Below are 26,303 nucleotides of genomic sequence, written 5' to 3' on the forward strand. Positions count from 1 at the left end.
TTAGAGAGCCTAAGGAACCCTTTGGGGAAAGTGATTATAATACGATCGAATCCACCCTGAAATTTGAGAAGGAGAACCTAAAGTCAGATATATCAGTATTACAGTGGAGTAAAGTGTCATGGTCCTGGCTGACATTTCCCACCTTTTCCCTTTCCTCCCTAATTGGTCCTTAATCCCCACACTTGATTCCCAATCTTTCCCAATTCCTCTCAAGCACCAGTACCTGGTTTCCATTAGCCACCGGAGGATAGGACCCCGACAGCTCTGGTCAGCCCTTGCCAGATTGGTGGTCGATGCTCAGAAAGAGAGGAACCTTGCTCCAAGTCTTCAACCCTGTATCTCTTTGTGAATGAAGCCTCCCTAGTCCAGACTCAGCCTGGTCCCAATTCTGTGCTCGCTACGGAGATTCTACCTCCTGATCCTGCCTCTGTGTCAGAGTTCTGCACTTGGGTTCTTTCTTCCTTCCACATCCTTGTAACAGAACAATCTGGCCAGCCATGAACCCAGCGGACTCGGATCCCGTGCAACAGGCCCTCGCCAGCCAGGGCCAGTTGCTGGGCGCCCACGACCGATTTCTCCGGGAAGCTACGGAATACCTCCATACGCTGACCACAAGTGTGGGGAAGGTCAGTGAGCGGGTGGACCGGCTGTCCATCTTCCTTAGTCCGCCTCAACCCCCGAGAACTCCGGCCGACCTGGACCATCTGTACCCCTGGAACCGTCAACAAGACCCCCTCGAGAGCCGTATGTCCCCGAACCAGAACCCTACGCCGGGGACCTCGGGAAGTGCTGGGCTTTCTTACTGCAGTGCTCTCTAGTTTTAGAGCAACAGCCAGGTACGTACTGCTCGGACAGATCAAAGATTGCGTACATCATGGGGCTGTTACGAGGGGATGCCTTATCATGGGCCACCGCGATCTGGGACAACCGGCCAGAAATCTGTTCCTCCTTCTCCACCTTCGTCTCCGAAATGAGGAAGGTCTTTGAACAGCCCATTCGCAGGAGGGACACCGCTAGGCGCCTCCTGACTCTCCGTCAGGGCTCGCGAAGCGTAGCGAAATACTCCGTAGAGTTCTGAACATTAGCGGCCGACTCTGGGTGGAAGGATGAAGCACTACAGGAAGTGTTTCGACGGGGTCTCTCCGACAAGATAAAAGATAAATTAGCGACCAGGGATGACGCGAACAGCCTGGACGCTTTGATTGCTCTAGCCACCAGGGTAGATAATCAACTTCGAGAACGTCGGAGAGAGAAGGCCGGTCGCCCCGATGGCCCACCTTACCACCTTCGGCCAGCCTCTCTTCCCCGTCCGCTCCTAGTGTCGCCCCCACTCCAAAGGTTCTGGTGAATCAGCCGACACTCCCTTCAGTTCCCCAAACCCGGATGCAGATCCCAGCTACGGTAACCTACAACCAACAGTCCCTGTCCTTGCCCACCTTGATAGACTCCGGTGCTGCGGGGAATCTGATGGATGAAGACGTAGCCGCCCGGGCCGGAATCCCTCGAGAACCACTCACCGCCCCCGTGGAGGCCCGGGGTCTGGACGGTAGGCTGCTGGCTCGGGTAACCCACCGCACTCCGCCCTTAACAGTAGTCCTGTCTGGTAACCACCAAGAGAAGGCTAGATTCAATCTAATCCACTCGCCTCGAGCCCCAGTGGTACTAGGAAACCCATGGCTGGTCCACCACAATCCACAAATAGACTGGACCGCCAGGAGGATAGCCAGATGGAGTCCGGCATGCCACGTCCACTGTCTACGGTCGGCCCCTCCTCCCAGGGAGGCTCCGGCGACCTCACTGGTCTCCGAAGACCTTGACCTCTCCCGGGTACCTGCTGAATACCACGACCTGGGACAGGTGTTCAGCAAACAACGAGCACTTGCTCTGCCTCCGCACCGCCCTTATGACTGTGCCATCGACCTCCTCCCTGGGGCCCCGCTGCCCGCCAGTCGCCTCTATAATTTATCGCGACCAGAAAGGGAGGCCATGGAGAAATACCTGGGCGAGTCCCTCGCAGCGGGCCTCATCAGGCCCTCTTCCTCCCCCGTGGGCGCCGGGTTCTTCTTTGTGGAGAAGAAAGATGGATCGCTTCGCCCCTGCATCGATTATCGAGGCTTGAACAATATCACCATTAAGAACAAGTACCCCTTGCCCCTCATTAGTTCAGCCTTCGACCCGCTACACGGAATGACCATCTTTTCCAAGCTGGACCTACAGAATGCCTACCACCCCGTTAGGATACGAGAAGGGGATGAGTGGAAGACAGCCTTTAACACCTCTCTGGGCCATTTTGAATATCTGGTAATGCTGTTTGGCCTCACAAATGCCCCCGCCATTTTCCAGGCCTTCATCAACGATGTGTTAAGGGACTTCATTAACCGTTTCGTGTTCGTCTATCTAGACGACATTCTGATCTTTTCCCGCAGCCTGCAAGAACATGTTCGTCATGTCCGTAGAGTCCTTCAGAGACTGTGGGAAAACCAACTGTTTGTGAAGGCAGAGAAATGTGAGTTTCATGTCCCTTCTGTTAGCTTTCTAGGGTACATCATCAAAGACGGGCAGGTGAGAGCCGACCCCGAGAAGATCCGTGCGGTGGAGGAATGGCCTAGGCCAACGACCCACAAGCAACTCCAACAGTTCCTGGGGTTCGCGAACTTCTACCGCTGTTTTATCAGGGACTACAGTTGGGTGGCCACCCCCTCACCCGGCTCACCTCACCCTCCACACCCTTTCCTTGGGACGCCGAAGCGGAAGCGGCATTCAATAGCTTAAAGAGACGCTTTACCACCACCCCCATCCTGATCCATCCGGACCTATCCCGACAATTCATCGTGGAGGTGGACGCTTCAGATTCCGGGGTAGGAGCAGTCCTGTCCCAACGGTCGGGTACAGACGAAAAGGTTCACCCCTATGCCTTCTTTTCCCGCCGATTGTCCCCCGCAGAATGGAATTATGACGTGGGAAATCGAGAATTACTGGTGGTCAAGCTGGCATTGGAAGAATGGAGGCACTGGCTGGAGGGGGCAGAGCACCCATTCATTGTCTGGACCAATCACAAGAACCTGGGGTACATTCAAACCCACCAGGCCCGTTGGGCATTATCCTTTGGGCGATTCAAGTTTACCATCACTTACCGTCCAGGGTCCAAGAACGGAAAGCAGGACGCGCTCTCCCGCCAATATGACGCCAGTGAGGACACCTCCAGTCCAGAAACGATCATCCCCCCCCCCCCCACCATCCTGCGTGGTGGCTTCCCTCACCTGGGAGATTGAGTCCGTGGTAAAAGAAGCCCAACGAGATGACCCGGACCCAGGTAAGGGACCCAGCGAACGCCTCTATGTGCCCGAACGCGTCCGAATCTCAGGTCCTCCAGTGGGGGCATGCGTCTCGATTTGCCTGCCACCCCGGAAGTAATCGAACCCTAGCACTCCTAAGAAGACATTGTTGGTGGCCCTCCATGGAGGCAGACACCCGCTCCTACGTGGCGGCATGCCCCACCTGTGCCTGGGGAAAGGCCTCGCATCGGCCGCCTGCGGGTTTGCTTCACCCCCTGCCTGTTCCTGGCCGCCCATGGTCGCACATCGCCCTGGACTTCGTTACGGGTCTGCCCAAATCCCGCGGAAATACGACCATTCTCACCGTGGTGGACAGATTTTCTAAGGCTGTGCATTTTGTAGGCCTACCGAAACTCCCCTCGGCCCAAGAGACCGCTGACCTCCTTGTCCGCCACGTCTTCCGCCTCCACGGAATCCCCGCCGACATCGTCTCGGACCGAGGTCCCCAGTTCGTCTCCAAGGTGTGGAGAGCATTCTGCCGAGCCCTGGGTGCATCGGTCAGCCTATCATCCGGCTTCCACCCCCAGACTAATGGACAGACGGAGCGGGCTAACCAAGACCTGGAAGTGACGTTGTGTTGCGTGACCGAAAACAACCCAGCCACCTGGAGTGACCAACTCCCGTGGGTCGAGTATGCCCACAACTCCCTCGTCAGTTCAGCCATAGGAAAATCCCCGTTCGCGTGCTCACTGGGGTAGCAGCCCCCGTTGTTACCCGCGCAGGAAGCAGAGATTGCTGTACCATCCGTCCGCGATCATATTGACCGGTGCCGCAGGATTTGGGAGGAGACACGCGCGGCCCTAGCCCGTTCAACAGATCCCTACAAGGAAATAGCCGACCGACACCGGACCCCGGCACCGGAGTACCAACCTGGGTAGTTGGTATGGCTGTCCTCCAAAGACATTCCGCTCAAGAATGAGCATAGAAAACTCGCTCCTCGCTTCCTAGGTCCATTCAGGGTTGAACGGATTATCAATCCTACAGCGGTCTGACTGAAGATACCAAGTTCCCTACGCATCCACCCTACCTTCCACGTCTCCTAAGTTAAACCAGTCTCGGTCAGCCCCTTGTGTCCACCGCCTGATACTCCCCCACCAGCCCGTATCATTGACAACCATCCAGCCTTCACCGTCCGACGACTATTGGATGTACGCCGAAGGGGCAAAGGGTTCCAGTACTTGGTGGATTGGGAAGGGTATGGGCCAGAAGAGCGTTCCTGGGTTCCCCGCTCCTTTATCCTGGACCCTTCCCTCATCCAGGACTTTTATCGGGACCATCCCGACAAGCCGGGAAAGTCGCCGGGTGGCTCCCTTTGAGGAGGGGGTACTGTCATGGTCCTGACTGGCATTTTCCACCTTTCCCCTTTCCTCCCTAATTGGCCCTTAATCCCCACACTTGATTCCCAATCTTTCCCAATTCCTCTCAAGCACCAGCACCTGGTTTCCATTAGCCACCAGAGGATAGGACCCCGACAGCTCCGGTCAGCCCTTGCCAGATTGTTGGTCGACTCTCAGAAAGAGAGGAACCTTGCTCCAAGTCTTCAACCCCGTATCTCTTCGTGAATGAAGCCTCCCTTGTCCTGACTCAGCCTGGTCCCGATTCTGTGCTCGCTACGGAGATTCTGCCTCCGTGTCAGAGTCCTGCACTTGGGTTCGTTCTTCCTGCCGCATCCTTATAACATAAAGGGAAATACAGTGGTATGAGAGAGGAATTGGCCGGAATTGATTAGGATGATGGCAGAGCAGCAATGGCTGGAATTTCTGGAAGCAGCTTGGAAGGCTCAGGATATATACTGTACATCCCAAAAGGGAAAAAATATTCTAAAGGAAAGATGACACAACCATGGCTACCAAGAGAAGTCAAAGTCAACATAAAAGCCAAGGAGAGCAAAAATTAGCAGGATGTCAGAGGATTTGGAAGCTTTTAAAAACCAACAGAAGGCAACTAAAAAGTCATTAAGAAGGTAGAGATGGAAAGCAAAAGTAAGCTAGCCAATAATATTAAAGAGGATACGGAAGGTTTCTTCAGATACATAAAGTGTAAAAGAGAGGTGAGAGTGGATATCAGACTGCTGGAAACCAATGCTAGAGAGGTAGTAATAGGGGACAACGAAATGGCAGATGAACTGAATATGTATTTTGCATCAGTCTTTATGATGGAAGACACTAGAAGTATTGTGAAATTTCCAGGTGTCAGGGGTCATGAAGTGTGTGAAGTTACGATAATGGGAGAGAAGGTTCTTGGGAAACTGAAAGGTCAGAAGGTAGATAAGTCACCTGGATCAGATGGTGTACACCCCAGGGTTCAGAAAAAGTTGTCTGAAGAGATTGTGGAAACACTAGAAATGATTTTTCAAGGATTATTAGATTCTGGAATGGCTCCAGAAGACTCAAAATTTTCAAATGTCACTTCACTCTTCAAGAAAGGAGAGTGACAGAAAAAAAGAAACTATAGGCAAGTTAGTTGAGCTCAGTGTTTGGGAAGATGTTCGAGTCAATTATTAAGGATGAGGTCTCAGGGTACTTGGAGGCACATGATAAAATAGATCACTTTCAGCATGGTTTCCTCAAAGGAAAATCTTGCCTGACAAATCTGTTGGAAATCTTTGAAGAATTACTAAGCAGGATAGACAAAAGAGAATCGGTTGATGATGTGTACTTGGATTTTCAGAAGGCCTTTGACAAGGAGCCACACATGAGGCTGCTTAACAAGCTACAAGTCCATAGTATTACAGGAAAGTTTCTAGCATGGATAAAGCAGTGGCTGATTGGAAGGAAGAAAAGAGAGGGAATAAAGGGAGCCATTTCTGGTTGGCTGCCAGTGACTAATGGTGTTCCACATGGGTTTGCGTTGGGACTGATTCTTTTTACATCATACAGTCTGTCTATGATTTGGATGATGGAATTGATAGCTTTGTTACAAAGGTTGCAGAAGATATGGAGATAGCTGGAAGGGTGGGTAGTTTTGAGGAGGTAGAGAGGCAAAAGAAGGACTTGGATAGATGAAGAGAATGGACAAAGGTGCAGTTGGGATACAGTGTCAGGAAGTGTATGATGCACTTTGGTAGAAGAAATGAAAGGGTTGACTATTTTCTAAATGCAGAGAAAATACAAAAATCTGAGGTACAAAGGGACTTGTGGGTCCTTGTTCAGGATTCCCTAAAGGTTAATTTGCAGGTTTGGTCTGTGGTGAGGAACACCAATGCAATGTTAGCATTAATTTCAAGAGAGCTAGAAAATAAAAGCAAGATTGTAATGATAAGACTTTATAAAGCTCTGGTGAGGCTTCACATGTTTCTGTGTGAGCAGTTTTGTCCCCTTATCTTAGAAAGGATGTGTTGAAAATGCAGAAAGTTCAAAGGAGGTTTATGAAAATAGTTCCAGAATTGAGTAGCTTATCATAGGAAGAGCATTTGATGGCTCTGGGCTTGTAGTCACTGGAATTCAGAAGAATGAGGGATCACCACATTGAAACCTATTGAATGTTGAAAGGCCTCGATAGAGTGGGTGTAGAAACGATATTTCCTATGATGGGAGTGTCTAAGACCAGAAGGCACAGCCTCAGAATTGAGGGGCATCCTTTTAGAATGGAGATGAGGAGGAATTTCTTTAGCCAGAGAATGGAGAATATGTGAAATTCCTTGCCACAGGCACCTATGGAAGCCCAGTCTTTAAGTATATTTAAGGCAGAGGCTGATAGATTATTAATTGATCAGGGCATGAAGGGATACAGGAGGAGGGCAGGAGATTGGGGCTGAGAGGAAAATTGTATAAACCGCGATGAATTGGCGGAGTAGGTTCGATGGGCCAAATACCCTAATTCTTCTACTATATCTTATGGTCTTATGGAACGGCAGAGACCTATACAATTTGGCGCCAGTCACCAGACTGCCTTTGGGACTCCAGCTCTGAATTTTTCCACAGGGGTTACTCCAGAAGCCTTCCCAATGATTGAGTATAGCAGCGGAGATTTGAGATTAGTTTTCTTTCTGGTCGACGAGCTGCAATCCACAGCTGATGAGCCCCATCTGCCCAAAGCGACTGGTTTTAGGGCTCCAGTAACTGGCCTTTGCCCCTTCTGCTGTGGGTAGAAACGCTTATGCCAGGCTTGGTAGCTAAGCCACACATGAAGGTCAAGTGCTGGATTTGGTTGTCAGAGGCTGTTAGAGACATGTGCCATTGGGAGCATTCAACGGGCGGCGGAAGCTTATCGCCACTACCAGCCCCAGTTATAACAACTTTAAAGAACATAAAAACAAAACATCTTCTTTACTTCAAAAGGTAAAAACTACTATAAATTACAAAAATGAATAAATAATGCAAAAAAAAAATTAGGCAATTAATTGCTAGTTTATTTCATTCGGAGTTTTGCTAGGTATTGGTATTGGTCTATTATTGTCACTCATATGAAGATCCAGTGAAAAGATTATCTTGCATTCTGTTTTTACAGATCAAATCCTTATGCAGTGAATTGAGTGAGAATAAATTAAAACAATAACAATGAAGTGTAATAAAGTGTAAAAGCTACTGAAATAGTGTTGTGCAGGTGAACGATAAGGTGCAAGATCATAATGAGGAAGATTGTGAGGCTAAGAGTCCATTTTATTGTACAAGAGGTCTGCTCAAGATTCTGATAACAGAGGGCGTATTCCTCAGTTGTACTGTTTTATGTTCGAAGTTCATTCTAATTCATATTCTTTCCTGAAAGACTATTCCAGTAAGATGGAGGCATGTTTGTTTGCAGTGGCTTTTCCAGGTCCTTAAACATTTTTCCTAAAACATGTGTCTTAAAAATTTTTCTCATGGTCGCAAGACCCTGTTGGGCATTGGTAATATGAAATACAGCAAGTCCGGTTCATTGGGGTGATCGCCGGCGGGGAAGCTGCGTGGCCTCAGTTGTTATGCACACCAGGCCCCCTTGTTGCAGCATCACCTGTTGCAGTCACCCAGGGAGGAGGCACCGGAGGCCGGTATCAACGGATGCTGCCCGACCTGCTGAGTTCATCCAGCATTTTTGTACGTCTTGATTTGATCACAGCATCTGCAGTGTACTTTGTGGCTGGTATCAGGCTGTGATGGGGGCTGACTCCCACTCATCAGTGCTGTTCCTTGGAAGATAAGTTGTATTGCGTTCGTCTGTGACTGACCCAGCACAAGCTGAGGAAATGCTGCATACTTATTCTTGTGGAAATGTGGCTCCAGGACGATATCCCATGAACCATCAGTCTTCAGGCTCCATCATCAGGGACTTGTCATGGTAGTGTAATAGTTAGCACAACATTTTACCTTACAGGAAATAGAGGTTCAATTTCCGCCACTGGTTTAAGGAGTTTGTACGATCTTCCCATGACTGCATGAGTTTCTTCAGGGTGATCTGGTTTCTACCCATATCCAAACATGTACCAATTGGTAGGTTGATTGGTCATTGTAAATTGTCCCATCTTCAGGCTGGGGTTAAGTTGAAGTTTAATTAAACCATACATTTATGCCAATGAAAACAGCCAAACAAAATTGTTTTACTCCGGGTCAAGGTGCAAAACACTGTACCAACAGTCATACACAGCACAGGGCACATATAACGCATATACAATAGCAAGCACTTATACAATATCATTAAAAATGTAGTGATACAAAAATATATAGTCCAATACCCTAATCTTGGGGATTGCTGGGTTGTGTGCTTCGAAGAGCTATTCCACGCTGTATCGCAATAAATAAGTGAATAAATTATTTTTTCAGACTGTCTGTACTATCATACCTATACATGCTGTGCACTATGGGTGAGTGCATGAACCTTGGCCCCAGAGGAAAGCTGCTTCGTTTACCTGTATACATGTACATGGTTGAAAGACAATTAAACTTGAACTTGAAATGTTAACTGTTTCTCATTGCTACCTAACCTGCTGATTAGTTCCAGTATTCTCAGCTTTTGTTTGTCATGATATTATACCCTGAGCCTCGTCATTTTACTCTAAACCTCTGGAGCTGTGTAAAAAGATGTGAATTCCTCCATTATATTTTGGGTAATTGTCCAGCTCATAATGCCAACTCCCCTGCATTACAATAATGGACTATCCTTTACATCCTCAAGTAAGGAGATACTTACTCAAAGGCTCATTTTGGTGTACGTTGAGGAGGGGTGGGCCATGGTAAAGGTGAGGTGTATTATTTTAGACTGATGTTTTTTTGAACTGTAGTCCAAAAGTTCAGATGACATATACAGTATATCTACATTTTCTCTTATGTCATTTTTGCTACTTCTGCTATTTATGCACTGTAAATATTTCTGCACTTTTTCTAAGTTTTTCTCCTCTGTCACAGAATTTACACTGTTGCACTGCATGCACTATTACGGCCTGTTGCCTGATTTGAAAGTCCACACCGTCATAAGAGCACCAGAGCCTCACTGAAACCCATGGTGTGACAATCCTGTATGTCCCAGTTTCCTGTTCAGAGCCCCATCATTTTATTCCAAATCTCAGGGTCTGTGAAAACATACACTTAGTGGCCCTTTTATTATGTACCTCCTGTACCTAGTATAGTGGCTACTGAGTGTATGTTTGTGGTCTTCTGATGCTGTAGCCCATCCACTTCGATGTTCAACGTGTTGTGCGTTTAGCGCTGCTCTTCTGCACACCACTGTTGTGATGTGTGGCTATTTGAGTTACTGTCGCCTTCCTGTCAGCTTGAAGCAATCTGGTTGTTCTCCTCTGACCTCTCTCATTAACTGTTTTGCAATAGAGCTGCTGCTCATTGTGCAGATTTTTTAAATTTCTGCACCTTTCTCATTTTTATGTATTGCAATGCACTGCTGTCGCATAACAACTATTATCATGACATTTGCCGGTAATATTAAACCTGATTTTGATTTTGATTCTGAACTCAAGAGACTGTTGTGCTTGAAAATCCCAGGAGACCTGTAGTTTCTGAGATACTCAAACCTCCCCACGTGGCACCAACATACATACCATGGTCAAAATCACTTGGATCTCATTTCTTTCCCATTCTAACATTTGGTCTGAACAACAACTGAACTTCTTGACCATGTCTGAATCCTTTTATGCATTGTGTTGCTACCACATGATTGGCTGATTATTTGCAGAATCAAGGAGGTTTTTGAAAATTTTCTTGGCAACTACGGATCCAATCTACACACAGCTGGTTGAGAACATGCTTCAAGCCTACAAACCGTGAAGTGCAACAAGTCATTAAAGATTTATTTTCTGCATCCCCATTTACACATCTTCCCTGCAAATCTTGATGCTGTCAGTGACAAGCATGGTGGAAGACTTTACTAGAGCATTGCAGACATGGAGAAACCATATCAAGGCAACTGGAATCCTCCAATGCTGGCTGATTATTGCTGGGCACTTAAGAGAGAAGCCTCAGACACTGAGTACAAATTAAAATCATCAACAAAATATTTTTAGATTAGTTGAACTATTGCAATGTGTCAGCACCATTATGCAATTAAGTGCATTATATTCAATAAAGTTAATTTATTTTTCTCCAAATTCCTATGTGATACAAGTACTCTGAAATTATATCTGCGTTTAGCTTCAAGTGGCCTATCATAAACAAAAAAAAATTCTGAGGAAGCAACACTTTTGAAAAAAGTTTTGTCCAGTGTTGTCAGATTTATACCTCATTCTTGACTTCTAAGGAGCCTTCCGGATCAACACCACCTGATCCAACAGTATGAAAGAATCTGAACCAGAATCAGGTTTATTATCACTGACATATTATATGCCATGAAATTTGTTGTTTTGCAACAGCAGTATAGTGCAAGATGGACATTCAGTTACAATAAGAAGTTTAACACCATCCAGCCCAAGATCTTAAGGCACAAACTAACGGAGATGGGAGTAGACTCTCACATGGTGGATTGGATAGTGAACTACTTGACAAATAGACCTCAGTATGTGCGGTTGGGAGACTGTAGGTCTGACACGGTGGTCAGCAGCACAGGAGCACCGCAGGGGACCGTGCTTTCTCCGGTCCTGTTCACCCTGTACACATCAGACTTCCAATATAACTCGGAGTCCTGCCATGTGCAGAAGTTCGCTGACGACACGGCCATAGTGGGGTGTGTCAGGAATGGACAGGAGGAGGAGTATAGGAAACTGATACAGGACTTTGTGATATGGTGCAACTCAAACTACCTGCGTCTCAATATCACCAAGACCAAGGAGATGGTGGTGGACTTTAGGAGATCTAGGCCTCATATGGAGCCAGTGATCATTAATGGAGAATGTGTGGAGCAGGTTAAGACCTACAAGTATCTGGGAGTACAGTTAGACGAGAAGCTAGACTGGACTGCCAACACAGATGCCTTGTGCAGGAAGGCACAGAGTCGACTGTACTTCCTTAGAAGGTTGGCGTCATTCAATGTCTGCAGTGAGATGCTGAAGATGTTCTATAGGTCAGTTGTGGAGAGCGCCCTCTTCTTTGTGGTGGCATGTTGGGGAGGCAGCATTAAGAAGAGGGACGCCTCACGTCTTAATAAGCTGGTAAGGAAGGTGGGCTCTGTCGTGGGCAAAGTACTGGAGAGTATAACATCGGTAGCTGAGCGAAGGGCGCTGAGTAGGCTACGGTCAATTATGGAAAACCCTGAACATCCTCTACATAGCACCATCCAGAGACAGAGAAGCAGTTTCAGCGACAGGTTGCTATCGATACAATGCTCCTCAGACAGGATGAAGAGGTCAATACTCCCCAATGCCATTAGGCTTTACAATTCAACCACCAGGAGTAAGATATGTTAAAGTGCCGGGGTTGATTGTATTTAATGTATTTAAGTAAACTACTTAAGAACTTTTTAAAAGCTATTATTAATGCTTTTGAGAGAGTGATTTAGATGCATATCATATTTTTACTGAGTTAAGTATTGTATGTAATTAGTTTTGCTACAACAAGTGTATGGGACATTGGAAAAAATGTTGAATTTCCCCATGGGGATGAATAAAGTATCTATCTATCTATCTATCTATCAAAAAAGGGCAAAAAGGGAGCCACAGTGAAGTAGTGGTCATGGGTGCATTGTCCTTTCAGAAATCTAAGGCAGAGGGGAAGGAAACTGTTTCTAAAACATCAAGTGTGTGCATTCAGTCTCCTTTATCTCCTCCATGAAATGACAGTGAGAAGAGGGCATGGCTGGACAGTGAAGGTCCTTAATGTTGAATGCTGCATTCATGAGGTATCACCTTTTGAAGACGGGAAGGTCTCTTGATGCTGGGGAGGCTAGTGCCTGTGATGGAGCTGGCTGAGTTTACAGCCTTCTGCAGTTCTTTCCCATCCTGAACATAGGTGCTTCCATTCCAGGTGGTTTTGCAACCATTTAGAATGCTTTCCATTGTACTTTTCTGGACATTTGCTGGAGTCTTTAGTGACAAACCAAATCTCCTTAAACTCCTAAGAAATGTAGGGACTGGTGTACCCTCTTTGTATTAAATCGGTATGTTGGGCCCAGGTTAGATCTTCAAAGATGTTGACACCCAAGAACTTGAAGCTGCTCTCCCTTCCCACTGCTGAGCCTTAGAAAATATTCTGCCAATGTCAAAGTCAAGGTCAAGGTAAATTTACTATCAATATTTGTGTATGTTAACATATACTACCTTGAGATTCACTTTCTTGTAGGTATTTACAGGGAAATAAAGTAATAGAATTTATGAAAAGCTATATATAACCAAAGGCTGACTAACAAACAATGTGGAAAAGAAGACAAATTGTGCAAGTAAAAAATAAATAAGTAACATTGAAACCATGAGTTTCTGACAGGCTGCATCACTGTCTGGTCTGGGAGGGGGTAGTGGTGCTGCTGCTGTATAGGATTGAAAGAAGCTCCAGAAAGTAGAAAAACTAGCGCTATCTTGTGTACTAACCTCAGCTGTACCCAAGGTATCTTCAAGGAGCAGTGCCTCAGAAATACCACATCATTACTAAGGACCCACATCACCCAGGGCATGCCCTCTTCTCATTGATAACTTCAGAAACAGCTTCTTCCCTTAGTCATACATTTCCTAAATGGACACTGAACCCAAGAACACTACCTCACTTTAAAAAATATATATATTATTTTTGTCTTTGCGCAATTTTTAATCTATATAACACACACACACACATACACTTATGGTAATTGATGTACTTATTTATTTTATTATTTTTTCTTTCTATATTATCATGTATTGCATTGTATTGCTGCTGCTAAGTTAACAAATTGTACAACACATGCCGGTGATAAAAAAGAACCTGATTCTGATTCTGTAGAGTCCTTGAGTCTGGGCCCGTAGGAATCACAACAAATCAGATCAGATCTGTCATGTGAAATTACCCACACTGGTTCAGGAGCCTGACGATTGAAGAGTAATATCTGTTCTGAAACCTGGTGGTGTGCGACTCTGAACAAAGACTCCTGTACCCCTCATGCCCGATGGTAGTAGCGAGAAAAGAGCATGGCCTGGATGATTGGGGTCTTTGATGATGGATGCTGCTTTCTTGTTTCAGAGCTCTTTGTAAACGTGCTCAGTGGTGGGGAGTGTTTTGCCTGTGATGGACTGGGCTGTATCTACCACTTTCTAAGGGCTTTTCCATTCCTGGGCATTGATGTTGCCATAGTCTGTTGTGGTGTGACCTGTCAGGATACTCCCCACTGTGCATTTATAGAAATGTGAAGAAACACATCGGTTATCTATGACTATAACTATCTATGACATAGGGCGGCGTGGTAGCATAGTGGTCAGCACAACACTTTACAGAGCAGGTGACCCGGGTTCAATTCCTGCCATGACAGCGTGGGTGTCCTCCAAGTCCCCTGGTTTCCTCCCACAGTCCAAAGACATACCAGTTGGAAGGTTAATTATTCATTGTAAACTGTCCCATGATTAGGCCAGAATTGAACTGGGGGTTGCTGGGTAACATGGCTCGAAGGAACAGAGGGGCCTTTTCCATGTTCTACAGTGCCAACAAAAAGTATTCAACTCCCTTGGAAGTTTTCGGGTTTTATTGTTGTACAACATTGAATCACAGAAGATTTAATTTGGCTTTATTGGCACTGATCAACAAAAAAGACTGTTTCGTGTCAAAGTGAAAACAGATCTCTACAAAGTGATCTAAATTAATTAGAAATATAAAACACAAAATAATTGGTTGTGTAGGTATTCACCCTCCCCTCCCCCTTTAATATGACATACCAGATCATCACTGGTGCAGCCAATTGTTTTAGACGTTACATAATTAGTTAAATAGAGATCTGTTTTTGGAGACTTGTGTTCAGTCAAGGTGTTTCAAATGATTGTAGTAAAATTACACCTGTACCTGGAAGATCCAACTGCTGGCGAGTCAGTATCCTGGCAAAAACTACACCATGAAGACAAAAGAACACTCCAAGCAACTCTGAGAAAAGGTTATTGAAAAGCACAATTCAGGAGATGGATACAAGAAAATTTCAAAGTCACTGAATATCCCCTGTAGTACAGTTAAGTCAATCATCAAAAATGGAAAGAAAATGGCACAACTGTAAGTCTGCCGAGAGCAGGCCGTCCTCAAAAACTGAGTGACCGTGCAAGAAGGGGACTAGTGAGGGAGGCCACTAAGAGACCTGTGACAACTCTGGAACAGTTACCAGCTTCAGAGGCTGAGATGTGAGAGACTGCACATACAACTGTTACCTGGGTGCTTCAGCAGTTACAGCGTTATGGGAGAGTGGCAAAGAAATAGCCAGTGCTGAAAAAAACTCACATGAAATCTCGGCTAGAGTTTGCCACAAGGCCTGTGGCGGACTCTGAAGTCAGCTGAAGAAGATTCTATGGGCTGATGAAACCAAAATTGAGCTTTTTGGCCATCGACTAAACACTATGTTTGGTGTAAGCCAAATACCGCACATCGTCAACAAACCTTCCCTACCGTGAAGCATGGTGGTGGCTGCATCATGCTGTGGGGATGCTTCACTGCAGCAGGTCCTGGAAAGCATGTGAAAGTAGACGGTAAAATGAATGCAGCGAAATACAGAGAAATCCTGGAGGAAAACCGGATGCAGTCTTCAAGAGAACTGTGACGTGGGAAAAGATTTGTTTTCCAACAAGACAATGACTCCAAGCATAAAGCCAAATCTCAACAAGAATGACTTAAAAACAACAAAGTTGGTGTCCTGGAGTGGCCAAATCAGAGTTCAGACCTCAATCCAACTGAGAATTTGTGGCTGGACTTGAAAAGGGCTGATCACTCACGATCCCCATGCAAACTGACAGAGCTTTGGCAGTTTTGTAAAGAAGAACGGAGAAAAATTGCAGTGGCTAGATGTACAAAGCTGATAGAGACCTATCCACACAGACTCAAGGCTGTAATTGCTGCCAAAGGTGCATCTATTAAATACAGATGTAAAGGGTATGAGTAATTACGCAATCAATTATTTTGTGTTTTATATTTAGAATTAATTTAGATCACTTTTTAGAGATCTATTTTCACTTTGACACGAAAGAGTCATTTTCTATTGATCAGTGTCAAAGAAAGTCAAATTAAACCACTGTGATTCAATGTTGTAAAACAATACATGAAAACTTCCAAGGGGGTGGGGCTGTGAATAGTTTTTAGAGGCACTGTATCTCAATATATAAATAGCTAAATAAATATAAGTACTGTTCATTAACTCGATTAGATAAATCAAATTAAACTCTTTACAGAGTTACTGTGAGTGGTTTTAGGCCTATTATCTAAGGCAGGACTGGGGTAGGTCCAGAGGAAGTTAACAAGAATGATCCTAGGAATGAAGGGGTGAATATAAGAGGAGTGTTTAATGGATCTGGGCCTGTAGTCACTGGATTTTAGAAGAATGATGGTGGACCTCATTGAAACCTATCGAATATTTAAAGGCCTAGATATTGTGGTTGTGGAGAGGATGTTTCCTCTAGTGGAGGAGTCTAGAACTAAAAGGCACAGCCTCAGAATATAAGGACATCCTTTAGAAGAGACTTGCTTGCTGCCCGTTACACCACTGTCATTTATGGCAGCAATGACGGTCTTCCATCTCTGGCCATCGCATACAGATATAGAAGGATTCTTTGTTGCTATTTCTGTAACAATTTCTTTTGACAAGTCAGGGTTATTTGCCCTGAGATGATCCCCCAAATCTGGAGGACCAGTGGACCACTCTTAGTCTGGTCTCTACTCTTTAACCTGCTTGACATGGGTGACCTTACCAAGAGCCAAAGCGTAAAGCCCTGACTCCAGCCAACATAGCTCTCTGGGTCATTGAGGCACTCAAGCCTCCAAACCACAACAAGGTTGAGGTCCTCTTGGAGGTTTAGAACAAAGATGAGGAGGAATTTCTTTAGCCAGAAGCTGCTGAATCTGTGGAATTCATTTCTATGTATGGCTGTGGGGACCCAAGCCTTTGGGTATATTTAAAGCGGAAGTTGATAGGTTCTTGATTATAGACAATAGACAATAGGTGCAGGAGTAGGCCATTTGGCCCTTTGAACCAACACCGCCATTCAATATGATCATGGCTGATCATCCCCAATCAGTACCCCGTTCCTGCCTTCTCCCCATATCCATTGACTCTGCTGTCTTTAAGAGCTCTATCTAACTCTTTCTTGAAAGCATCCAGAGAATTGGCCTCCATCGTCTTCTGAGGCAGAGCATTCCATAGATCCACAACTTTCTGGGTGAAAAAGTTGTTCCTGAACTCCGTTCTAAATGGCCTACCCCTTATTCTTAATCTGTGGCCTCTGGTTCTGGACTCCCCCAACATCGGGAACATGTTTCCTGCCTCTAGCATGTCCAATCCCTTAATAATTTTATATGCTTCAATCAGATTCCCTTGCATCCTTCTAAATTCCAGTGTATACAAGCCCAGTCGCTCCAATCTTTCAACATATGACCGTCCCGCCATCCTGGGAATCAACCTCGTGAACCTATGCTGCACTCCCTCAATAGCAAGAATGTCCTTCCTCAAATTTGGAGACCAAAACTGAACACAATACTCCAGGTGGGTCTCACCAGGGCCCTGTACAGCTGCAGAAGGACCTCTTTGCTCCTATACTCAACTCCCCTTATTTTGAAGGCCAGCATGCCATTAGCTTTCTTCACTGCCTGCTGTACCTGCATGCTTACTTTCAGTGACTGATGAACAAGGACACCTAGATCTCGTTGTACTTCCCCCTTTCCTAACTTGACACCATTCAGATAGTAATCTGCCTTCCTGTTCTTGCCACCAAAGTGGATAACCTCACATTTATCCACATTAAACTGCATCTGCCATGCATTTGCCCACTCCCCCAACCTGTCCAAGTCACCCTGCATTCTCCTAACATCCTCCCCATATTTCACACTGCCACCCAGCTTTGTGTCATCTGAAAATTTGCTAATGTTACTTTTAATCCCTTCATCTAAATCATTACTGCATATTGTAAATAGCTGCGGTCCCAGCACCAAACCTTGCGGTACCCCACTGGTCACTGCCTGCCATTCTGTAAAGGACCTGTTAATCCCTACTCTTTGTTTCCTGTCTGCCAACCAATTTTCTATACATGTTAGTACCTGACCCCCAATACCATGTGCTCTAATTTTTCCCACTAATCTTCTATGTGGGACCTTATCAAAGGCTTTCTGAAATCCAAGTACACTACATTCACTGGCTCTCCCTTGTCCACTTTCATAGTTACATCCTCAAATAATTCCAGAAGATTAGTCAAGCATGGTTTCCCCTTCGTAAATCCATGCTGACTCAGACCGATCCTGTTACTGCTATCCAAATGTGCCGCTATTTCATCTTTTATAATTGTCTCCAGCATCTTCCCCATCACTGATGTCAGACTAACTGGTCTATAATTCCCTGTTTTCTCTCTCCCTCCTTTCTTAAAAAGTGGGATAACATTAGCTACCCTCCAATCCTCAGGAAGTGATCCTGAATCTATAGAACATTGGAAAATGATTACCAATGTGTCCACGATTTCTAGACCCACCTCCTTAAGTACCCTAGGATGCAGACCATCAGGCCCTGGGGATTTATCAGCCTTCTGTCCCATCAGTCTATCCAACACCATTTTCTGCCTAATGTGAATTTCCTTCAGTTCCTCCATTTCCCTAGGTCCTCTGGCCACTATTACATCTGGGAGATTGTCTGTGTCTTCCCTAGTGAAGACAGATCCAAAGTACCTGTTCAACTCGTCTGCCATTTCCTTGTTCCCCATAATAAATTCACCTGTTTCTGCCTTCAAGGGCCCAACTTTGGTCTTACCTAATATTTTCCTCTTCACATACCTAAAGAAGCTTTTACTATCCTCCTTTATATTCTTGGCTAGCTCACCTTCGTACCTCATCTTTTCTCCCCATATTGCCTTTTTAGTTATCTTCTGTTGCTCCTTAAAAGTTTCCCAATCCTCTGGCTTCCCACTCATCTTTGCTATATTATACTTCTCTTTTATTTTTATACTGTCCTTGACTTCCCTTGTCTGCCATGGTTGCCCCCTACGCCCCTTAGAATCTTTCTTCCTCTTTGGAATGAACTGATCCTGCACCTTCTGTATTATTCCCAGAAATACCTGCCATTGTTGTTCCATTGTCATCCCTGCGAGGGTACCCTTCCAGTCAACTTTGGCTAGCTCCTCCCTCATGGCTCCATAGTCCCCTTTGTTCAACTGTAATACTGACACTTCCGATTTTCCCTTCTCCCTCTCAAATTGTAGATTAAAACTTATCATATTATGGTCACTACCTCATAATGGCTCCTTTACCTCAAGTTCCCCTATCAAATCCAGTTCATTACACAACACTAGATCCAGAATTGCCTTCTCCTTAATAGGCTCCAGTACAAGCTGCTCCAAGAATCCATCTCGGAGGCACTCCACAAACTCCCTTTCTTGGGGTCCAGTATCAATCTGATTTCCCCAGTCTACCTGCATGTTGAAATCCCCCATTACAACCGTAGCAGTACCTTTGCGACCTGCTAATTTTAGCTCTTGATTCACACTTGCACCCTATATCCAGGCTACTATTTGGGGGCCTGTAGATAACTCCCATTAGGGTCTTTTTGCCCTTACAATTTCTCAGTTCTATCCATACTGACTCTACATCTCCTGATTCTATGTCACCCCTCGCAAGGGACTGAATTTCATTCCTCACCAGCAGAGCCACCCCACCCCCTCTGCCCACCTGTCTGTCCTTTCGATAGGACGTATCCTTAAATATTCATTTCCCAGCCCTGGTCCTCTTGCAGCCAAGTCTCTGTTATTCCTACAACATCATACTTGCCAATTTCTAACTGAGCCTCAAGCTCATCCACTTTATTTCTTATACTTCGTGCATTCATATATAATACTTTTAATCCATTACTCCCCTCGCTTCTCACATCGATCCCTATAGCACTTGGCCATACTGTCCAATCCTTTCCTGAGCTTTCTGCCCCTTTAATTCTGTTGTCTTTCTTAACTTTTCTTATTCTCTCTTTCCCTTTAACTCCATCCTTATATTTCCAGTTCATCTCACTTATTAGTTCAAACACACCCGTGTAGCAGTGGCAAATCTGCCTGCCAGAATGCTGGTCCCCCGCCTGTTAAGGTGCAACCCGGCCCTTTTGTACAATTCATCTTTACCCCAAAACAGATCCCAGTGGTCTAAGAATCTAAAACCCTGCTTCCCGCACCAGCTCCTCAGCCACACATTGAGATCCCATATCTCCCTGTTCCTGCCCTCACCAGCACGAGGAACTGGAAGCAAACCGGAGATAACCACCCTGGAGGTCCTGCTTTTCAGCCTTCTTCTGAGTTCTCTGAAATCACGCTGCAGAATTTCTTTCCTCTTCTTCCCACGTCATTTGTGCCGACATGCACTACCACTTCCGGCTGTTCACCCTCACCCTTGAGGATGCCCTGCAATTGGTCCATGACGTCCTGGATCCTGGCTCCAGGGAGGCAACACACCATCCTTAAAACCCGCCTGTTGCCGCAGAAACCCCTCTCTGTACCTCTCACTATAGAGTCTCCTACTACCACGGCTGTGCCTGACCTGCCTGATTAGACAGTGCAGCGAAGGTTACGGGAAAAGATGCAGGAGAATGGGATTGAGAGGGACAATAAGTCACCCATGATTGAATGGCAAAGCAGCCTCGATGGGCTGAATGGCCTAAGTCTGCTCTTATGTCTTATGGTCTAAGTTGCACAGAGGTCAAAGCATTTGTCCTTCACTCCTTGATATATCCTCTGGCATATATACGTGCTCTATCATATTGTACTTCTGGACCACTATGGATTGGCTAGGTGCTGTGTGTAAGAGTGAGGTTGTGTTCTGCATGGCTCTGATGTATGAGCTGTCAGCTCTATGACCAGAATAGAACGATCCTGACATTGCTTTTATCACTTCAACTGTGTATTAATGAGAAGAGGAGAAGAGAGCAGGCAGAACCAGAGCGAGAGAAATGCAAACAAACAAGGTACTAATGATCTCTGAAGATGTAACAGATAGCAACAGCAGCCATTAGAAGCCTCTCAGAGAACCCTGCTTTGAGAATTACCATCGATAGACAGCACAATGCATTTTTATTTCTGAACCAGCCAATGCTCACGCAGATGTTAATAATCACACCAAATGTTTAATGCATTGGAGGAAGCCCCCTGTTGCTTGAATTAGATTTGCGCTCGAGAGGTGTGGCTGCCTGCATCATTTTATCCACGGCTGAGGATCATAGATACGGTGAATACATTCAGTGTTTTTCCCAAGGCTGGGGAATCAAGAACGAGAGAGCATAGGTTTAAGGTGAGAGGAGAAAGATTTACTAGGAGCTTGAAGAGCAACATTTTTTACATAACGGGTGGTGCATCTGTTGAATGAGCTGCAAAGTTTAAAGTAAACTTATCATTAAAGCGCATATGAGTAAGGGCCTCCATCGGTCAGTCGACCATAGGTATTGCATCCTAGCTGTCTAGACACGTTAGCCTGGGCAGTACGATATGGAGATCAAGCTGTTGCCCGTGTAGCAAGCTCTTCCTCTTCATGCATCTGAAAAACCCCAAGGAACAAAAGAGCAAAAGAGACCGATACATTTTGGCACCGGCAGCATTGCAGGAGTTGCCAGTCAGCGTTGAACTCAATGTAGGATTGCCTTAGGGACTCCAGCTCCAGATTTTTTCCTCAGGGTGTACACCCAAAGCCTTCCCCATGACTGAGTATGGCCACAAGGCAGTGGAGGTTTGAGATCAGGGTTTTCCTTCTCTTAACTGAGCCACCAACCATGACTGCTGAGTCCCATCTGCCCAAAGCGACTGGTTTTAAGGTGCCAGTAATTTGTCTTTGCCCCTTCTCCTGACAGCAGGGATGGTTCTGCTGGGCTTAGTATCTAACCCACGCATGAAGACCAGGAGCTGGACTTGGTTGTCGGATGCCATTTGAGATGCATGCCTCAAAAATACTTCACTATATACTAGCCTCAGATTCATTTTCTTGCAGGTATCCAGAATATATCAAAGAAACGCAATAAATCAGTGAAAAATGACACATAAACAAGGACTAAAAGCCAATGCGCAAAAGGAGGCAAACTGCAAAAACAAATAAATAATACTGAGAACAGGAGTCATGGAGTCATTGAAGGCAAGTCCACAGGTTGTGAAGTCGCTTTTGCATTGAGGTAAGTGAAGTTATTCACACTGGTTCAGGATCTTGATGGTTGAAGGGTACTAACTGTTCCTGAACGTAATGGTGTGGGACCTAAGGCTCCTGAACCTCCTGCCCAATGGCAGTGGTGAAAAGGGAAGAGTTCTTCATGATGGCAAGTTGACACAGTGAAACCTGCTCAGATATGCGTTGTAATACTCATGTTTAAACGCAACAGAGGATGGCATTGTGTTTCGGCAGCAAATAAGCAGAGACAGGAGTTCCATTAGGCAACGTAACACAGGGAGCCTTGTTGTAAATTGATTCAGGCTTCTGGATATCAGAGTGTATGAGGTGTCCAGGGAGGGGGCAGCACCTCGGGTGAAAGGGTTTGTCATGTCCATTCCGGGACAGCTTACTCACCTTTGGTTCCCACAGGACACTCAGCTCTCACTTGTGGCTCCAAGTAGCTGTTTACATGCAACAATGGTTGTGGTGAACTACATATACCTGTCTGGACATGCCCCCACCCCCCGACTGACTGCTCCTGTGGCTCCTCCCACAGACCCCTGTATAAAGGCGATTGGAGGCACTGCTCCTCCCTCGGTCTCCAGGATGTCGTATGGTGGTCTCTTGCTGCTGACTGCTCTCTTCCAGCGAATAAAAGCTTATATCTCGCCTCATGTCTCCAAGAGTTATTGATGGTGCATCAATGGTACACCCTGGTACACCGCCTCGACAGGTGGGCTAAACCAGGTGAGGGTAGCCACCGGCCTCCGCGAGGTAGGGTCCTACAATGCAAAGTCAGCTCCAGTCAGACTGGGCAGATGAGATCTACAGTGAGGTCCAACATCTAGAGAGGCGGCACTGGAATGAGTCCATGGAGAGCGAAGGGCGTGACAAGGCACAGACGATGTCATGGTCATCCACTGCAACCAACGAAAACCCCATTTGATGACTCTTGTTCGTACCACAGGATCGGATTTCTGAGGTCGAGAGAGTGGAATTCCCCCACTGGATATAGAAACTGGAAGTAGGAGCAGGGACATTAGCAAGCTGTATAACTCTCACGCTTGCTTCCTCAATGGCCTGCTGTAGGCTCACTCTCTCAGCTGACAGGCCTTTTCTCAGCCCTTCTTCAGTAAATCAAAGTGAGCGTTCTGGGTCAGAGTAGTGCAGAATACCCAGGAAGAGATCAGACTCAGAAGAACCTGGTCTGAACTAGGCTTCAGCCCTACTTTCTGATTTGTCCCACAAAACTTTCCACTCTCCAACAGACCAAAAATCTGTCTGTCTTTTTCCTAACATATTTAGTGAGAAACAACTTCTGAAATTGAGTTTGTATTGTTTAGAAAAGAGATTTGTTACAAAGCAGATAGAAAGATCTGGGAAGGCCTAATTGAGCCTTGCAGGAATACCAAGAAAGGAACTCAGATTTATTTTTGTTGGAAGTAGATCAAGATAAAGAAGCAGTAGGATACACAGTACTGTGCAAAAGTCTTAAGAACATGTATATTTAGCCAGGGTGCCTAACACTTGTGCACAGTACTGTAGTGATTTTATTTATTGTACTGTACTGATGCAAAATAAAACATATTTCTTGACATATGTGATAAACTTGATTCTGATATGGGTGTCTTGTGGACTGAGTGTGGGAAGAGGCAGGGAGAGGGGAATCCTGCTTGGGAAAAGGGGAAGGGAGAGGGGAAGGAGCAAGAAGTACCAGAGAGACATTTTGTAATAATAAATAAACCAAATGATCTAGCCTGGTGTCTCAGAGCTAGTGTGTCTGTATCTGCACCACCACTTTTTCCCTCATTAAGGAGAGAGAGCACCTGTCCCTAATTACCGGGTGAACGAGTAGTCTTCGGGGTACTGCAAGCCTGTGTCTTTACTGATGCTTTGCTGCACGCTTGAGTGCTCGGTGGGGGGTGCTGATGCTCTTTTTGCGGGTGGGGGTGCAGGGGGGTCATCGCTTTGCTGCTACTTATGTGTGGGAGGGGGAGCGGGTGGGGCTTACGGGTTCTAGCATTTAATTGTCATTCATTCTTTGGGACGCTGAATGTCTGTGAAGAAAAATAATTTCAGGATGTATATTGTATACATTTCTCTGACATTAAATGTACCTATTGAGCCTCTGCTTCAGACACTATCTGCCACCTGTCTGACACCCCTCCCACGGTGCTCCATCCTCACCATTCCCAACATCCTTTGCTTCCTCCAGATTCACAAACTCTCTCTCCGCTCCATGTTGGCAAGTACAACACTGTGCAAATGTCTTTGCCATCTCCTCTATATATATGTGCCTTAGACTTTTGCACAATGCTGTAGAAATTCTAGAGAAAATTAATTCAGAGGAGGCAAGTACTTATTAGAGAATTTGTATGGAAACGGGCCACTCTGCCCATCTCATCCATCCTGACCACGATCATCCCATTTGTCTGCATTTGACCCTCTAAACCATGTGCCAATCCAAACATCATTTAACCTTCTACCACTTGGCAGTTCATTCCATATATCCATTAACCTCCATTGGAAAACTTTGTCTCTCCAACCCCCTTTAAGTCTTTCCCCTCTGATCTTAAACCTACAGTATATTCTCTTCTTTTAAACCTTGACCATTCGGCCTATCCTTGTCTCTTATGATTTTATAAACCCCTACGAGGTCACTCTTTGTGCCCTCTGTGCCAGGTAAAACAAAGCAAAGCTATCCCATCTCTCAAAGTCAAATACAAATTTATTGCTGAAATTCATGCACGGTACTGTATGTTGCTTTGAGATTCATTTTCTACCAGGCATTTTCAGGAAAATGGTGAAATAACATAGAATATATTTTTAACAAATTATACGCCTGCCGCTGTCTGTATGGATTTTGTATGTTCTCCCCTGAACCATGTGGGTTTCCTCTGGGTGCTCTCGTTTCCTTCCACAGTCTAAGGATGTACCGGTTAGTAGGTTAATTGGTCATTGTAGATTATCCCATGATTAGGCTAGGATTAAATTAGGGGATTGCTGGGTTGATCAAAGGGCCAGTAGGGCCTATCCCATGCGGTGTCTCAATAAATACAAAAACAAGGCTGGTAAAAGAACAACGTGCAAACCAAGACAAGTTATGCGAATAAAGTAATAATAATACTGAAGGCTTGAGTTATGAAGAGTCCTTGAACGTGATTAGTATCAGTTCAGAGTTGTGCTGAATGAAGTTATCCAAACCAGTTCAGGAGCCTGATGGTTGATGGGTAATAATTGTTCCAGATCCTGGTGGAGTGGGACTGAAGGCTCCTGTACCTCCTGCCCGATGGTAGTAGCAAGAAGAGGACATGGCCTGGATGATAAGGGTCTTTGATGGTGGATGCTGATTTCTTGTGGCAAAGCTCCTTGTAAGTGTGTTAGATGGTGGGAGGGCTTTGCCTGTGATGGACTGGTCTGTAGCCATTTCCATTACTCGTGTTTGGTATTTTCATACCAGGGTATGAGGCAACCAGTTAGGATACTCTCCTCTGTCCATCTATCGATTTTTAAAAAAAGTTTTTGGTGATATGCTGCATATATATAAAGTACAAAAAAAAATTAGAGGCACCATGGTGCCCTCTTTGTGATGGCGTTAACGTGCTGGTCCCAGGACACCCTCCCTATAGCTGAAACCCGCGAGACCCTCCAGCATCCTTGTATCCACTTTCATTCAGAACTTTATTTGATTACTTTCATTGTTCGCTCAATTTGTATTTCTTTTCTCTCTGCACATTGGTTATTCGACAGTCTTCTTATTTTGAGGGGGTTCTTTCGGATTTTTTGTTTTGTGGCTGCCTGTAAGGAGATGAATCCCAAGATTGTATAATGTATACACACTTTGATAATAAACGTACTTTGAACTTTGATACTTTACAAACCCTCCTCTAGCTTCACTTATGGTTGTGGTCAAGAGGAGATGGTGGACTTTGAAGGAAATTAAAAGCAAACAATTGGAGGTGCTCAGCAGGTCAGGCAGTATCTATGGAGGAAAATGAACATTTTCAAAGTTCAAAGTAAACTTTTTGTCAGAATACATATATCTCACCATATACAGCCCCTGAGATTCATTTTCTTGTGGGCATACTCAGCAAATCCAAGAACCACAACAGAATCAATGAAAGACCGCAACCGACAAAGCGGACAAACAACCAATATGCAAAAGAAAACTAACTCTGTAAATGCAAAAGAGAAAAGAAATAATAAATAAATAAGCAGTAAATATCAAGAACATGAAAAGAATGTCCTTAAAAGTGAGTCTATAGGTTATGGGAATGGGTCTGCGAAGGGGTGAGTGAAGTTGGATGAAGTTATCACCATGGGTACAAGAGTTTTGGGTCAAGACCCTTCACCTAGACTGAAAGAGCAGAATAAAGGG

The sequence above is a fragment of the Hemitrygon akajei genome, chromosome 4 (assembly GCF_048418815.1).
Source record: "Hemitrygon akajei chromosome 4, sHemAka1.3, whole genome shotgun sequence".
In the NCBI taxonomy this organism is placed as follows: domain Eukaryota; kingdom Metazoa; phylum Chordata; class Chondrichthyes; order Myliobatiformes; family Dasyatidae; genus Hemitrygon; species Hemitrygon akajei.